At 38.5% G+C, this 17,815-nt stretch overlaps 1 pseudogene; it reads left to right on the forward strand.

The window, feature by feature from the left end:
* The first annotated feature begins 16,651 nt into the window (after window positions 1-16,651).
* Window positions 16,652-17,554, forward strand: LOC100484667 (annotated as a pseudogene).
* Window positions 17,555-17,815: the final 261 nt, after the last annotated feature.

The raw sequence follows: 17,815 nt of genomic DNA on the forward strand, positions 1-17,815 counted from the left end.
GAAGTACTAGAAAGTGATGATGAAGGAAATTCCTAATGGCTAGCAATGGTATCTCAGGTTGAGGTGTTTAGAATTAATAGTAAAGCAATGAGAATAGCTTGAAACACAGGTAGGTAGCCATAGTATATATGAGTGAAATGTTGAGTGAGCACTTGGATTTTTTTTTTAAGTGTGAATTTCAAGTTAGCACGGTAGAACTAGATTTTGATATTACTACTTGTAAATGATAGTTAAAAACAAGAAATTAAGTGAGGTCGCTCCACATCCCCCGCCCCCAGCCCAATCAGGTAGATAGTTTGGAGAAGTAAGCCAACAACAAAATGCAGGATTACACCAATATTTAAAAGAGTACTTGAGGTTTCTTAAGAAGCACAAGAATCATGAGTAAAATCACAAGAGGACAGTGATTTGGAACCCAAAGGAGTAGAGTTTCAGGAAGGAGTGAACTTTCTGCGTAAGAAGACCACCCAAATACTAGTGCCTAAAACTCAGATGCATACAAATTCTGATTGAAATGATCAGTTACTGGGAAATTAAAAATAAGAAAATTTTTCATGAGAACCAGAAAGCAGGAATTCTGATTTTATTCCTCAACATCTTCACAAGTTCCATAAACTTTAAATGCTCATTGAGGGTGGGAATTACCACTATCTTATTCCCCACCATAGNTTTTTTTTTTAAGTGTGAATTTCAAGTTAGCACGGTAGAACTAGATTTTGATATTACTACTTGTAAATGATAGTTAAAAACAAGAAATTAAGTGAGGTCGCTCCACATCCCCCGCCCCCAGCCCAATCAGGTAGATAGTTTGGAGAAGTAAGCCAACAACAAAATGCAGGATTACACCAATATTTAAAAGAGTACTTGAGGTTTCTTAAGAAGCACAAGAATCATGAGTAAAATCACAAGAGGACAGTGATTTGGAACCCAAAGGAGTAGAGTTTCAGGAAGGAGTGAACTTTCTGCGTAAGAAGACCACCCAAATACTAGTGCCTAAAACTCAGATGCATACAAATTCTGATTGAAATGATCAGTTACTGGGAAATTAAAAATAAGAAAATTTTTCATGAGAACCAGAAAGCAGGAATTCTGATTTTATTCCTCAACATCTTCACAAGTTCCATAAACTTTAAATGCTCATTGAGGGTGGGAATTACCACTATCTTATTCTCCACCATATCTACTAGTAAGCATTTATAAAAAGCATTTCATATTATGCATTAAGTTATCTATTGGTTATTAAGTGAATGAATGAATTAAACAAGTAAACCAAATTAAAAAAAGGTTTGAGTGGGGGCGCCTGGGTGGCTCAGTCAGTTAAGTGTCTGCCTTCCACTCAGGTTATGATCCCAGGGTCCTGGGATTGAGTTCAGCATCAGGCTCCCAGCTCAGTGGAGACTCTCTCTCTCTCTCTCTCTCTGTCTGTCTTTCATGAATAAATAAATAAAATCTTTTTTAAAAAAAGTTTTGAGTGATAATTTATAATTATTCCTGAAAAATTACCCACATGATGGTAGAAGAAATAAGTTGAAAAGATTTTTTCTGGACTACTCTAAAACTACTAATTTAGAAAGACAGCAGACTGAAGTGAGTTCAGGTCTTGGGAAACAACTAATAATCCTCTAGGAGTCCCTCCTGTGATGTGCCTTAATAGCACTTAGTGTCAATGGCACCGAGACATTGAATCCCACTAAACATCAAATAGGACCTTGAAAATGTCAAGTTGTCTTCATAATACATTGTGATAGTTTCCATGAAGTGGTGTAGAATGTAGCATCAATAGGGAGGACCTTTGGTGGACATTTGCTGTTTTGATGAAACATACCTAACACTTCAGCAGATACACCTTGCCTACCTCATAAAGATGTTAAAGTTGAGCTATAAAAACTGTCTTAGTGAGCCCTGATTGATTTTACCTGAAAGGAGTTTGTCTTCTTTCTTTGAATGAACCTTGATTTTCCTCTAAGGACCCACAAATTCTCCATTTTCAGTATGAGTTAGGAGTAGCATTATGCCCCAAGAGTGGGAATATGACTCCTGTGTGGTCAATCAGAAAGCACTTCCCCCAGTTGTAATGATTAGGTCAGGGGTCTATTAGCAAATGAGATGCAAACTCAAAATTTTTGCTTGGACTCTTGAAAAAAGTCATTTTTTTTCCTAATGGAGATGATCTTGCCATAAGTGGGGAAAGTGAAATAAGTGGGGAAAGCCTGAACTAAAATGGAGCCAACCCAACAGGAAGCCAGCAGACAAGCAAAACAAAACACATTCTTATCATAAAATTTTAACTATAGAATTCACATATTTCCAACTATTTTACCATCTTTTATTTTATTCATTTTATATTACTGTTTTTTTACATTTATTTAAATAATATAATGAATACTTGTAAATTTAACTTTATCCCAAGAATTAAAATATTACCAAATATTAAATTGATTTTTGCTCATCCTTATATTGTTCCCTGCTTCACCCTAAAGGTAAAGAATATCCTGAATTTTTAATGTATTATTACCTTGTTTCCTGAAAATATATTTATCATATATATCCATATCTATCTATATATCACATATATATGCTACATATGCATATGAAGAATAGATATATATTTTTCAGTTTTTCATAGTTTTGAATTTTAAAGAATGTAGCAGACTATATGCAGACTTCTGGGAATTGATTTTATTTTTTCATTCAACATTATGTATGTTATGAAGTTTTATATTGTTTTTTGAATAAGTTGTAGATTCATTTTTACTATCATAAAATACTCTATTGTATGATTATCTCAAAATGTATTTACCCATTATCCTGTCAAAGAACATTTGATTACTATGTACAATAACTATGAACATTTATAAACATGTCTCCTACAAATGTAATTGGCATGTGGCAGGATGTGGCAATAGTCAACATTATAAAATAATATCATAAATTTCCACAAGGGGTCTAGGAAATGCAATTGAACTATGTGCCAAAAAAGAAGAGACTAGATCTAATACCTCCACTTGATGAGGGAAGAATTAAGTTTAAAAAAAAAAGTTCTATTTTGCTATTGTTATTTTAATTAAAAACACGGATAAATTTGTAGTCCAAAAAACAATCTGTGTCTATATTTTTCACTATCAATTAAAAAATGTCAATTGCTAGCAATATAATGGGACAGATGGTAGCTATACTTATAATGACCACAGCATAATGTATAAAATTGTCAAATCACTAAGTTGTACACCTGAAATTAACATTGTGTGTGAATTATACTCGAATTTATTTTTTTATAATAATTTTTTATTATGTTATGTTAGTCACCATACAGTATATCCTTAGTTTTTGATGTAGTGTTCCATGATTTCATTATTTGCGTATAATACCCAGTGCACCATGCAATATGTGTCCTCCTTAATATCCATCACCGGCCTATCCCAGTCCCCCACTCCCCTCCCCTCTGAAGCCCTCAGTTTGGTTCCCAGAGTCCATAGTCTTTCATGGTTCATTCCCCCTTCTGTTTACCCCCCTTCGTTCTTCCCTTCCCTCTCCTACCGATCTCCCTGTTATTTCTTATGTTCCATAAATGAGTGACTCAAATTTAAAAATTGCCAATTCTTGGGGCGCCTGGGTGGCACACCGGTTAAGCGTCTGCCTTCAGCTCAGGGTGTGATCCCGGCGTTATGGGATTGAGCCCCACATCAGGCTCCTCCGCTGTGGGCCTTCTTCCTCTCCCACTCCCCCTGCTTGTGTTCCCTCTCTCGCTGGCTGTCTCTCTCTGTCTAATAAATAAAATAAATAAATCTTTAAAAAAGAAAAAAAAAATTGCCAATTCTTGGGGTGCCTGGGTAGCACAGCGGTTGAGCGTCTGCCTTCGGCTCAGGGTGTGATCCCGGCATTGTGGGATTGAGCCCCACATCAGGCTCTTCCGCTATGAGCCTGCTTCTTCCTCTCCCACTCCCCCTGCTTGTGTTCCCTCTTTCGCTGGCTGTCTCTCTTTCTGTCTCTCTCAAATAAATAAATAAAATCTTTAAAAAAATTGCCAATTCTTAGCCGCTTTATCTGTGTCATATTTAGAATAAAATTTTTGAGCACTAAAACAGACTGATGTCCTGTGGATGGAAAAGAGTTTCTATGAAACAGAAGAACTTTCCCTTATTTATTAGATAATATTAGAATATGTGATCTAGAAAGTTGGATTTGACATATATGATTGCACTTCTATTAACAAGCGTATGTATAAAAATATTTCCATCCTCTCCTACACACCTATATTAATTAAGATGACTTGCAGAGGGTAGGCGAAACATGGTAACAAATTAGAGAATTGCATAATATCATAAATTTCTTTGTTCTCCACAATATATAGCCTGGGTTCAAAAGCCTAGTCAAGGAGAATAAGATCTTCTGTTTGGAAAATGATAAAGAAATGCATATTTTTTACTGTCTTCATGATAGGTTACAAACCTCCATAAGCACATGAACTTCCAGAACATTGAGGCCTAAGTGGACCTAGTACCTTCTAATAGATTGCCTGCAGAACCTCTTAAAGAACTTAGAAGTGGAGAGCTCTAAAAAGATAACCTAACTAAAATAGATTTACCTTCGTCCTATTTCATAATTAAAAACCCCAATTTGAAGAGGTAGTGGGGAGAGTTGAATAAGTGAAGCAGCAGGACCTTTGGAGCAATAAAAACAATCTGTATGATACTATAATGATGGATATATGTCATTATACATTTGTCCAAACCCACAGAATATACAAGAGCAAGAGTGAACCTTAAGGTGAACCATGGACCCTGAGTGATTGTGATGTGTCAGTGTAAGTTCAACTGAAACAAACATATGATTCTGGTGGGGAATGTTGATAATGAGAAGGCTGTGCATGTGCGGGGACAGGAAATTCATGTGAAATTTCTATGTCTTCCTCTCAATTTTACTGTGAACATAAAAGTGCTCTAATAAAATGATTTACTATCTGATGTATAGACTTTTATACACACACGCCAAGTTTTTCTCTGAGCTACAATTTATTGGGGTCATGATTTATCCTGAGGCTAAGACAATGATGTATTCTTTAGGTCAGCCTTACTTACAGATGCCTTGGAACTCCAGCCCCTGCCTTTGGCTCATGACACAGGGAAGGAAAAAGTGGATTCCCTGAGGTCCACAGCACACTGTGGTCAATAACTCCTTCCCACATGGTCTCTTGGTCTCCGAGGCTGATGCAATCCTTTAATTATCAGAATGTGTGGTGCCAAAACCACTTCCACACTAACAGGCCCTTTGCTTATCAAGTCCCCAGTGACAACTTCTTCCAACAGCCAATGGTTTCTTGGCAAGAAGCTTCAGAGCCAAATCTTACTATTGAGCTACTGAAAAGGTTCGTACAAGCAGACCCCAATTCCCCCAACATAATGAAAGACATTGCATCAGCCACCTTGAAAGATGTCTCCAATGCCCTGCCCAGTCATGAACTGCAACTGAGGCCTCCTGTCTCTCTCCCTCCCCATGAGCTCAGGCCAACCCCCTGCATTTACATGGCACATCTTCCTGAGGTCACTCTTCTGCTTTCTATCACTCAGAGCACGGGCACAGCGCCATCTACACATTCAAGACTTGTGTGATCCATTGAAGTGTCCACTGTTTACACACATGGCACTTAAGTGTACCTTGATGATGTGCAAACCACTGTTCCTCAAATTTGCAGAAGACTTTTAAATAGGGATGCTCTGAAGCTCAGCTTCAGTCTTGGTATTTGGCCAAAATAATTTATCAGTTTAGACTTCAGCATTTGAAAGGCTGAAGAGACCAGGGCCTGCATCAGTGTCATTTCTGGTTTTCTCTGCCCTTCAGGAATATGACTGCATTGGACTGTGTCCAATCTGCCTAATGGTACAATTACAGATTAGTCATGGCATTCAGATTCACTGTTGATATACGTATTTACTTTCAAGTATTAATGACCATTCTAAGTCTGACTTGGAGAAAATACCTCCTTATTTGTTTTTATTTTTTTCACTTTGTTTTCTTCTGGATTTGAAATATTTTGGATATGATTTGGAACATCATTCTTATAATACAGATAATTAGAATACTAACCTCTTTCCCAAAACGTGAACACACACATGATAGCCACAGCTGCAAGGGACAGCAAATCACTTCAGGAACAGGCACAAATAGGATCACAAAGCAAATGAAATCGCACAAGTCCTTTTCACAATTTTTTTTAAATCTAATGCCTCATTGATAAAGAAAGGAATCTTATTTTTGATTCTTGCCTCAAACTAATTAGAGAAATTATCTAATAGGGCTAGCACAGTCCCGTAGTATTTAAATTATAATATTTGCTGAAATGTTTAAATCTCTTAAAGAATGAAGTTAATCTTTAGAAATATTTTTACTTTTTGTTTGGTTTGGACATTTGTAGAGAATAATGAGCACTGAGAAAGGTCTTGATGAATCCCTGCAATGAGGCATTGAAGAAAGTTTCCAGCATGGGGCAGAAGGGAGGAAGAGAAGAGAGAAACATTAAGATGCAGGATACTGGGTCAAGTTAGAAACGCAGTCTGCTAAAGGAAGGAGAACCAGCTTTTTGGGAAACTATCTGAGAATAGTACATGCTCTAGGTACCACTTTTGGTACCCACAAAGATCTTCAAAATAATCTCTCCAGATTGCTTCCCAGCAGAGCATGCTACAGCAGAAAATGACCTGTGGTTCATTCCCCCTTCTGTTTACCACAAGAGACTATGGACACTGGGAAACAAACTGAGGGCTTCAGAGGGAAGGGGGGATTGGGATAGGCGGGTGATGGGTATTAAGGAGGGCACATATTGCATGGAGCACTGGGTGTTATACGCAAACAATGAACCATGGAACTCTACATCAAAAACTAGCATAACATAATAACAATTTTAAAAAAATAAAAAATAAAAGCTAAAACTTAAAAAAAAAAAAAGAAAATGACCTGTGGTTCCCAGCCACTGAAAGAAGACTGAAGAATTAAAAAATGACAAGATTTCTATTCTTGCTGTGTTTTGATAAACGCGGAGCATAAAAAGTATAATTAACAGTAAAATTCTCAAACACATTGAACCATGGGAAGCAGAGCTCTTCTGAGAACATGAGGCCAGACTTTCTCAATCATTCATATCTTTCCACAAATACTGCTAAGACTAGAAAACTTTTCCAAAATATAAAGTGCAGATCCCTGTATTTTTAGGAAATTACCACTTTACCGTCCCTTCCCCCCCCTTCTCACTTCTCTCCAATTCTTAACTCTCCCCTCTGCTTAATCTTATTAGGAAAGCTCCTCACTTCCAGCTGTCCTTGCATCATAATTAGAAAAGCCTTCTCTACCACAAAGCGGCAACATGCTTTTGCCATAGTTTCCTTTACTTCACTGACAAATATTCTCTATTTAAAATTTTAACTATTTTTATTTCTCATGGTATGAAGAATATTTTTCCAGATAGCTGCACACACAGTGTCTTAGCAACTTTTTTGAATCATTTATTTTTCCCAGTAATAAAAATATCGCATTAACTTTATTCCAAAATCTTATACGTATTATGTTTTATTTCGTAGATTTGTGTTCAGCTTCAGTGATATGTCTATTCCATTGTTATACTACACATTTGTAATTATTTGTAGCTGGGTGCTATATTTTAACTAATAGACCTTTCCCCCCAATTTTTTTCCAAATCACCTGCCCACGTTTTGCATATTTACTCTTCAAGAGGAACAATTTTTTGGCTTAAAAATATATACTATTAGTGGTTTTACTGGGGAATTCTTTCATGTGTAGGTTAACTTGTGGAGAGTTGAGATCTTTGGACACTCTGTCTCTTTCAGATATCAGGCAGAATTAGAGGAAGAAATCCCTGGCACTCACAGAGGACCTGGAATAGTTTGGGTTTCCCACCCACCAGAATAGAAAACCTCATAATTCATAGAGCACCAGGTAAAGTATTCAAAAGTGCATTGTCTCAATAGGGAGGAGACTTTATCATAAACTAAACACTGTTCTTGTCCCATTTAACAAAGTTCAAGAACAATTATAGAAATGCAAAATATCCAGCAGCCAAGGTAAAAGTCATAATGCCTAACATCCAATCGAAAATTATGAAGCATGTAAAGAGGTAGGAATATATCATCCATTACGTGGGGGCAAAAACATCCTATTCAATGCCCCACCACACACAAAATAACAATGATTACAGAATTAGTAAATGAATTAAAATTATTTTTATCACTGCATTAAATATCTTCAAGAATGTAGAGAAAAAGATTGAATGTGGTAAGTAGAGATATGGGAAACACAAAAAAGAGCCACATTGAAAGTCTAGTGATTAAATATACAATAACTGAGATGAGAATAGCAGATGAACAGATTGTCCACTGCAGCAGAAAAGAGTAGTAAACTTGAAGACACTACAAAAGAAACCATCAAAACAAAAACAAATAAAAAAGGGGACTGAAAAACAAATACACAGAGCATCCATGAGCCAAGAAAACACTTCAAATAGACTTACGTATGAATAATTGGCATCTTCAAAGAATAGGATGGGAGAAAGTGCAGAAAACAGAAATAATGTCCATATTATTTCCAATTTTAGTAAAAACTATAAATCCACAGAGCCAAAAATCAAACAAGGCACAAAGTCATGATGTACACTGCACTTAGAGATATATCATGATACATTGGTCAAAAACAGTGATAAAAAGAAAAGGTTAAAGCAGCCCAAGGGAAAAGACACTCTAAATACAGCAGAATAAAGATAAAAATCACAGCAAACTTCCCACCAGAAACATTGTAGACCAGTGGAGCAGAAGAGAATGGAGAAACATCTTTAAAATACAAACAAAAATTGTCCACTTCAAATTCAATACTCACCAAAAATAACTTTTTTTTTAAAGATTTTATTATTTATTTGACAGAGAGAGAGCCAGCCAGCCAGAGAGGGAACACAAGCAGGGAGAGTGAGAGAGGAAGAAGCAGGCTCCCAGTGGAGGAGCTCGATCCTGATGCGGGGCTCGATCCCCGATGCGGGGCTCAATCCCAGAACCCTGGGATCTCACCCTGAGCCGAAGGCAGACACTTAAGGACTGAGTCACCAGGTGCCCCCACCAAAAATATCTTTAACAACAAAGCTGAAGTGAAGAATTTCAGGTATACGAAATTCAAGAATGTCTTCAGGACCAGCCATCACTACAAGGAGGGTTAAGGAAATCCTTTAGTGACCAGATAAATCCTACCAACTGGGAATCTGGATCTGAAAGAAATAAAGACCAACAGGAGTGGTAAATATATGTGCAAATACAAATCAGATGATTTCTACATCAGCAAAAGCCCACAATAACTCATTTTTCTTACTCTAGAATGTGTGTTTTGTTAAACATAAGAGAATTTCCATTTTAATACTTTCCCATCCAGGTACCAATATTTAAAACCTAAATTTAAATGTCCTCTTGATATAGCCACAACTACCCTCCTAAATCCCTGAAAGTTTGTGCTAGCTTCCCATAAAACAGCCCCAAACTAGGCTAAAAGCTGAATGTGGTGCAATTTTTAAAGCCTTGTAGACTTTGAGAAATAACAGAAATGTATCCAAAAAAATGAGCTCATCTTCAGGAGAACTGGGAGATTTTATTCTTTATAGATACTGGAGGACAGTTTCCTTTATTTTTATATTCAGTTAGCCAATGTATAACACACCATTAGCTTTTGATGTGGTGTTCAATGATTCAGTATGTAACACCCAGTGCTCATCACAATGCATGCCCTCCTTAATACCCATCACCTAGTTACTCCATCCCCCACCCCCTCCCTTCTCTAACCTTTGGTTTGTTTCCCACAGTCCAGAGTCACTCATGGTTACTCTCCCTCTCTGATTTCTTCCCATTCAGTTTTCCCTCCCTTCCCCATGGTCTTCTGTGTTATTCTTTATGTTTCACATATACGTGAAACTGTATGATAATTGTCTTTCTCTGCTTGACTTATTTCCCTTAGCATAATCCCCTCCAGTTCCATCCTTGTCCATGCAAATGGTGGGTATTCATCCTTTCTGATGGGTGAGTAATATTCCATTGTGTATATGGACCACATCATCTTTATCTATTCATCTGTTGAAGGACAGCTCTGCTCCTTCCACAGTTTGGTTATTTTGGACACTGCTGCTATGAACATTGGGGTGCACATGCCCATGCTTTTCACTACATCTGTATCTTTAGGGTAAATGCCAACTAGTGCAATTGCTGGGTCATAGGTTAGCTCTATTTTTAACATCTTGAAGAGCCTACAAATTGTTTCCAGAGTGGCTGTACCAGCTTGCATTCCCCCTTTCTCCACATCCTCACCAACATTTGTTGTTTCCTGTCTTGTTAATTTTAGCCATTCTGACTGTTGTAAGGTGATATCTCATCATGGTTTTGATTTGTATTTCCCTGATGACCAGTGATGTTGAGCTTTTTTTTTTCATGTGTCTGTTAGCCATCTGTATGTCTTCCTGGATAAGAGTCTGTTCATGTCTTCTGCCTATTTCTTGACTGGAGAGCCAGGGGATTTTAAAGACTGGCTCTATACTATAATAATTCTGCTTTCTCAGGTTTCTATCAGCTTAGATAACCTCCTCCCTCTGAGATTGGAAATGGTCATCCAAAGAGCAGAAACTAAATGAGCCAGCCCCACGGTCCTAAAATTGTATGCTCCAGTGGGAAATGAAACTGTGTGAGTAAAGTGACTTTAATAATCTATTCCATCAAAACTGATTTGAACAACACTTACAACAATATGTATGAAGTGGAAGGATCTTGCTAATTATGGGAAGAGGTAGCAACATGTATTTGGGATAAAATCAGCAGTAGACGACACTCTCCAGGTGGCTTCTGGGTAGCAATAGCAGGGATCACATCTGGCTTGCTGCCAGATTTGAGGTGTTTTGAAATCTAGTTGGGGAAGGTGTCAGATAAACCATTTACAGACCTCTTAACTACAGCACAGCACTGTTCGGATCTTTAAGAGAAAAACAGAGAAAGGATTTTAAACCAGGAGGAAAAAGGAAAGGCTTATAACTAAAAAGAATTGAAAATATATTTTTAAGGGGGGATTTGTCACAACTGTGGACAGATAAACTAAGCCAATGTTACCATAAAATTCAATAAAGACCAATTTCCAGGACGATTTCCTAAATAGGTAAAGGCCCACACACCCTCATCCTGTTCAGATAAGGATGACCTGGTTAATGGTAATTTCTGTGGCTTCTACGTACCTTTTGGTTAACTTGACTCTTATGAGATCTTTCCACAAGGTGGCATTCAAGTCAAGTAGTAGGTTAAATCTGGGCTCCAAGCTTTACCTAGTCCCAGAGGATTTTGTACATTGTCCATTCAGTTCCCTATTTACCTTGGTTTCTTGATTTCCCTTCTACTGTGCTGTCACACTTCATTCTCCTGTTGATTCCACCTTTTCTGACTGCTAAGGTTGTATGTCCTAGGTCCTCTTCTCTGTCAAAACAAACTGCTGCAGTAAATGCATCCAATCCCATAGCTTTAAATGTTACATATCTGCTGAATATTCACACATTTACAGCTGCATTCCAGATCACGCTCCCTAATTCCACATTTGTATATCTAACCGCCTGTCCAAATCTCCACTTTGTTGTCATATAAACTCTCAATATCAAAATGTCAAAAAATGAACTCCTGAATCCACTTCCAATCATTGCTCCCCACCCTCCCACCACCCCCCAGCTCCTCTCTCAGGAAAGGCTTCATCTTCTCAGTTGATGACAAGTCCATCCTAGCAATTTCCCAGTTGAGATCTTTCGGTCACTGTTGGCTCTTCTCTTCATACCTCATATCCAATCTGATATAGAATTTTGCTAGTTCAATGTCCTATATACTAAAACATAGCTTTATTTGGTGTGTAAATTCCTATAGGTAATTTTTGTTAATTGAATTTCAATTACACCTTCACTCATTAAAATAAAAATAACTTGACTCACAGGGTGCGTGTGGCTAAGTCGGTTAAGCATTCAACTGTTGATTACAGCTCAGGCCATGATCTCAGCGTCATGAGATTGAGCCCCTCAATCCTCCCTGCTGACCATGGAGCCTGCTTAAGATCTCGTCTCTCCTTCATCCTCTGCTCTCTCTAACCCCCATTTGTTCTCACTCTCTATCTCACACTTTCTCTCTCTCTCTCTCTCACACACACACACACACATACACGCAAAAACAAAACAAAGTAAAACAAAAAACAAAAACAGAAAAGATAGAAAGAAAAAGAAAATTTTGACTAACTAGTTGGGATATTATGACAAAGTTGTCACCACACTTCATCACCTGTAACTTTTAGCAATAAGGTTCCTCCGAGAAAATACAAAATGCATACTTGACAGAGAAACATGTAAAGATTCTCTGAGAATCAAAACTTATGTTAAATTCTCACAATATCTTTCTTTTTGCAAAACCACTGTGCATCTCTCAACTTCCCTCCCTCTCTAAATCAGCTGAAAATCTGTTAACTCTAGAGCTTGACATTCCCACTGCTGGGCAACTGCACTTCTAAGAACCCTTTGCTTATTCGATTTTTGGACAATTATACTTGCTTCCAAAAAGTCTAATTCCTGGGGAATATTACACACAATACTTAACTACTAAAAATGACAAAATTTGCCGTTGTTACTGAATATTAGAAATGGTGGGAATTCGAGTAAAACTAAAAGACTCCTGGCTTCTTTTTGTCATCTGATAGTCACATCCTGCCCGGGAGGCTGGAATACACATAAGGACAAGTCAACAGTCAGCAAGGAAGAAATACCATTTCACACAGGACATAGTAGTTAAATAGTGTCAAAACGAATAAATGGTAGTCTGACTGAAAGTCACCGAGAGCTCAGTGAGGGAGATGCTAAAATGATTATGAATGAGACACAAAAACTAAAAATTGGCAACAGCAAATCAGGAAATAATAAGACTCTGGGAGGTGTTGTAAGTCAGTTTGAATATATCAGGGTAGAGAATCTTCACAGGTTAGGAATTCTTTTAAAGAACCAAGTTTACACTAGAATCAAAAAGTTAAACTAAATAACAAGTAAAACCAATGGTGAAAAAAGAAAAAATAAGAACCAAGTCTTGCTTTCCACTTATGTGGTGGAGCTACTCAAGGATTCCAATTGTCATTGAATAACTTTGTGAGGTTTAAAAAGTGATTATGCTAAAGGGAGGGGAAAATGCCTGTTAAGAAGCACGTGGCTCTGTTGGATGATTACACATGTGGCCACTCTGTAACTGGCTGCACACCACCGTACAGGAACAAATGATTAAATAGTTCACTCTGATCTAGACTTCTGCTGTGAAGCAGCATTGCTATGGCCCATGTGACGTTCTTGCCCAGTGGGAACACCCTGTTATTACAGCAGATGGGTGCAAATTCACTGGGTCGGTGAATACCTCCTCCATCAGTGGAGAACCAGCCTCAGGGGATGAAACCAGCATGGTGTCCTCTGGGGCATGTTACCGCTGCCCACACAGGCTCTCTGGGCTCCCACAGCACAGGTCCATCATGAAAAAAGGAGAACATTAATCTCACAGTGTATCTTCTAAGAAGGTGAACAAGAGCCATTTCTATTTCAATCTAGGAATATAACCAACTAGGATTCAAAAAGACACCGGAATGATTCGGTAAACACCATACTTGGATATCTTGTAGCAATCATCCTTAATTGGAGGGAATGTAAATCCCTTGGTAACCTAGAAAAGTTATTTCCTCCTCAGGATCATAAATACTTTGGTCTTGTTTGAAATCTCTCTTTGAAAGCAATGCAAATCCTAGTTCTCCCAATTTGACCAAGATGTAATAATTGAATGACTTTCCCCTCATTTATGTCCCAGTGAGCTTGCCTCCACAGTCAGAAAAACTAAGTTAGAAAACTTGCACCTGGTTCTTGGACTCTCTGAAGTTATGTCATGTGACCAAATCTTGAGATTGGTAAGATCTTGGGTTAAATGACCTTAGAATCTTTATTTATACAACTTTCCATTGTTGACCAGCTATACAAACTCGACTCTATGAATCACCTCTATTCTTTGGGTTAAGTATTTCATATGTACATTTTACTTATTTCATAGAATTATAGGCTAGATATTAATTTTAAAATATAATATTAAATGAATCAATTACATTAAATAAGTGCATACATATCTATTACTCGTAAAGTATGTGAGTAATTCACACTCAATACCTATTTGCTTTATCTGTAAGCAACACTAACTCACTGAGTAAGGAAATCTGATTATGAACTTGACTTCTAATTTGAGTTAGATTAAGTTATTTTGCTTGATCTACTTTTGTTTCCTTTTAAGCAAATTTTTCAAAACAAAACTAAATGAATGAGTGTGTAGTTAGAATTGAAATTTGATAAATAAATTGTATAAGCATCTAGAAAGTGCTGAGAAGCAACAAGGGTAGGTGTGGATAATGCACCTGTGAAGAATTACTAGGAGATTCTCTGATGGCTTGTCTTCCAATTCTCCTTCCTTCCTTCCTTCCTTCCTTCCTTCCTTCCTTCCTTCCTTCTCTCTCTCTCTCTCTCTCTCTCTCCCTTTATCCCTCCCTCTACCCTCTTTCTCTCTGTCCCTTCTCTCATTCTGTGAGTATGCATCTGTGCTTCTCTTTTACTAACTGTGCTACTGCAGAAATCGAGGCTTACAGAGGCTGAGCTCACTAAGCCAGTAAGTGGACTGGCTGTGATTTAGCAGTAAGTTTGCTGTGTCTGGATCCAGTGACATCCCCAACAGACAAAAAAGCAGCTGTGAAAAGCAGTGCTAGGAGTCTGGCAGGAACTGGATGGGATGACAGTGGAATAAATAAAGTGAGAAGAACAGATAAATGATGTTGAGGGTTTCTGGTGACAGGGTTGAATGTTAGATCAAAAATTCAGTTCTGCACTGTACCAATAGGGAACATTAGACCGATGGAGTATCAGAGATTACTTAGAGCAGTGGCTTTCCATTTTTTTAAACATTAAATGATCACCTTTCCAAGAATACCACACCCAGAGCCATAAACAATCAATGCAATTGAGAGATGGATGCTTGTTTTTGAAGAGCAGCAAGCCCTTCTGTTTTTACTCAGCTAGTGATTCATCCTTAATATTGCACATGAGGACACAGGCTGGGAGGTCCTAGCAACAGGCCCAGTAGCAGACCACATTAGAGACACAGCCTGGAAGAAAGCCCACTTCTCATTGGAAGAGTCTGGAGTCAGTGTTCCTTCTAATCCACAAGGGTCCTTACAGGCAAGATCTCAGTTCTTCAGTCAGGAGAGAGAGGATGAGGTTAAGCAGTGGGAAGAAATGGTATTTCAACCATCCCCGTGGAAGCTCTGCATGCTGTGCATAGGGTGGGGTGGGAGTGAGGTTGTTGAGTCATAAGAGTAACTTCTCAGCATTCATAGAGTGGTTGAGTCCATGTATTGATTGACGCTGTGTTCCAGAAAATTCCTAAAATATAGCAGCCAGCCTCTGCTTTAAAGTTCCCAGTAGTAACACAAGGCATGTTTCCACTGTAGCATTTCTTCTGGGTTGCAATAGTAACTGTCTTGAAACTTCACATCATCTGTTTTCTTCTGCAGTGGGGGAACAGAGTAGTGAACAATTTGAGTTGTGGAATCAAAAGGCCAGTCCACAGTTATCTAATCTTATGTACAAAATTTAACTTCCCACGATCTCAATTTCTCTTCTTTAAAACGGGAGTCCCAGTGGTACTTAACTTCGTATGGTTGCATGAGGCTTAAGTGAAGTAATACTATATCATACATGGCACAGTGCCCAGCAACATAGTTAATAAACCTAAAACCTAATTGCTTAATTGGTGTTTTTACTATGTTCCAGGGTCCTTTGCTCCATTTAGGGAACAGAGAAAACCAAAAGGAATGTCATAGGCTGTTACAGGCTTGAGTCAGTATATCATGACCCGGATCTTGGCTGGAACATCCTTGTTTGTAATCTTCGAGGAAAAATATATTACCCAGATATGGTACAATCACAAGTCCTACCTGTATTTTAATCATATAGTAATTACAGGTACAGCACAAAATTACAATGGAATTGTCACATTGTCTATAAAAGACCATAGGAAACATAACCCACTTCAGACAGTTTTGAAAATAAAACAGGACAGTATATTGTAATGTAATTAGCACAGTGATTCATAAATGATCAACTCACAGAGTAATTACTAGTACTAGAGAAGCAATATTGATATTTGAGAGCACTGACAGGATTCAGAAAACACAGTCCACTTTCCGGCTTCACCACTCACGAGCTGTGCAACCTTCATTGTTTCCTAAACTCTATGAGGGTCTGCTCCGTCCTCTGTAAAAAGAGTCAATCATAGGGTTATTCTAGTACCTGGAGTAAGGTAGGTAGAAAAACGTGGACCAATAGTAATAATAATAATAATAATAATAATAATAATAATAAACACTTTACTGAGCATATTATTAAGATCCAAATGCTTGAATGGTGAATAAATGAATAAAAACAAATAACATCTGTGAAGTCCTGGAAAGACATGAGACCAAATCACCATTAATTATCAATCACATGTTGCTTTTATAGGATTTCCAGCTCTCAGCTGGAGCTCATATCAGCACCTAATAAATGGTAAATCCAAGCAATGTGACTGAATTCATTCTTTGGGGCATTATAGAGAACCTGGAGCTGTGGAAAATGCTCTCTGCTGTGTTTCTAATCCTGTACATGTCCACAGTTTGAGGAAACCAACTCATTGTAGTAACCACAATCACAAGTCAGAGTCTGAGATCACCTAAGCATTTTGTCCTTACTTCTTTGTCCCTTATGGATGCCACCTACTCTTCTGTCCTTGCCCTAGGATGACTGTGGACTCCTTCTCAAAGAGTTCTACTCTCTCCTTAGAAGGCTGCCTGACCCAGGTCTTTGCAGAGCATTACTTTGGTGGTGTGGGAATCATCCTTCTCATCGTGATAGTCTATGACCGCTATGTGGCCATCTGTAAGCCCCTGCACTACACAACTATCATGAGCCCTCGGGTGTGCTGCCTGCTGCTGGAAGGGGCTTGGGTGGGGGGAGTTATCCACGCAGTAATACAGCTTCTCTTCACGTATCAAATGCCCTTCTGCTGCGCCAATGTCATTGACCTCTTTATGTGTGATTTGTTTCCCTTGTTGAAGCTGGCCTGCATGGACACCCACACCCTGGGTCTTAGTCATCCTCAACAGTGGGGTGATGTGTGTCATCATCTTCCTTATCCTCATCGTATCCTACGTGGTCATCCTCTGCTCCCTGAAGTCTTGCAGCTCTGAAGGGCGGCGCAAAGCCCTCCCCGCCTGTGGCTCCCACCTCACCGTGGTCATCTTGTTCTTTGTGCCGTGCATTTTCCTGTACATGCGGCCTGTGGCCACCTACCCCATAGACAAGGCAATGGCTGTGTCTGATTCCATCATCACACCCATGTTAAATCCCTTGATCTACACCCTGAGGAACGCTGAGGTGAAAAATGCCATGAGGAAACTGGGGAAATGAGGGACTTTTGTTGGCAAGTGACTGTCATGCTAAGAACATCATGTTTCCCATAAAGATAAATTCTTTCTGAAATGTGTGAGAAATTAACTGTCCAGCCGGAAGGATTTCTTAAAAACAGAAACCTACTTGGGGGTGCCTGGGTGGTTCATTAGGTTAAGCATCAGTCTACTGCTCAGGTCATGATCCCACAGTTCTGGGATCGAGGCCTGCATTGGACTTCCTGCTCCATGGAGAGTCTGCTTCTCCCTCTCCCTCTGACCC

The sequence above is a fragment of the Ailuropoda melanoleuca genome, chromosome 16, assembly GCF_002007445.2.
Source record: "Ailuropoda melanoleuca isolate Jingjing chromosome 16, ASM200744v2, whole genome shotgun sequence".
NCBI lineage: Eukaryota > Metazoa > Chordata > Mammalia > Carnivora > Ursidae > Ailuropoda > Ailuropoda melanoleuca.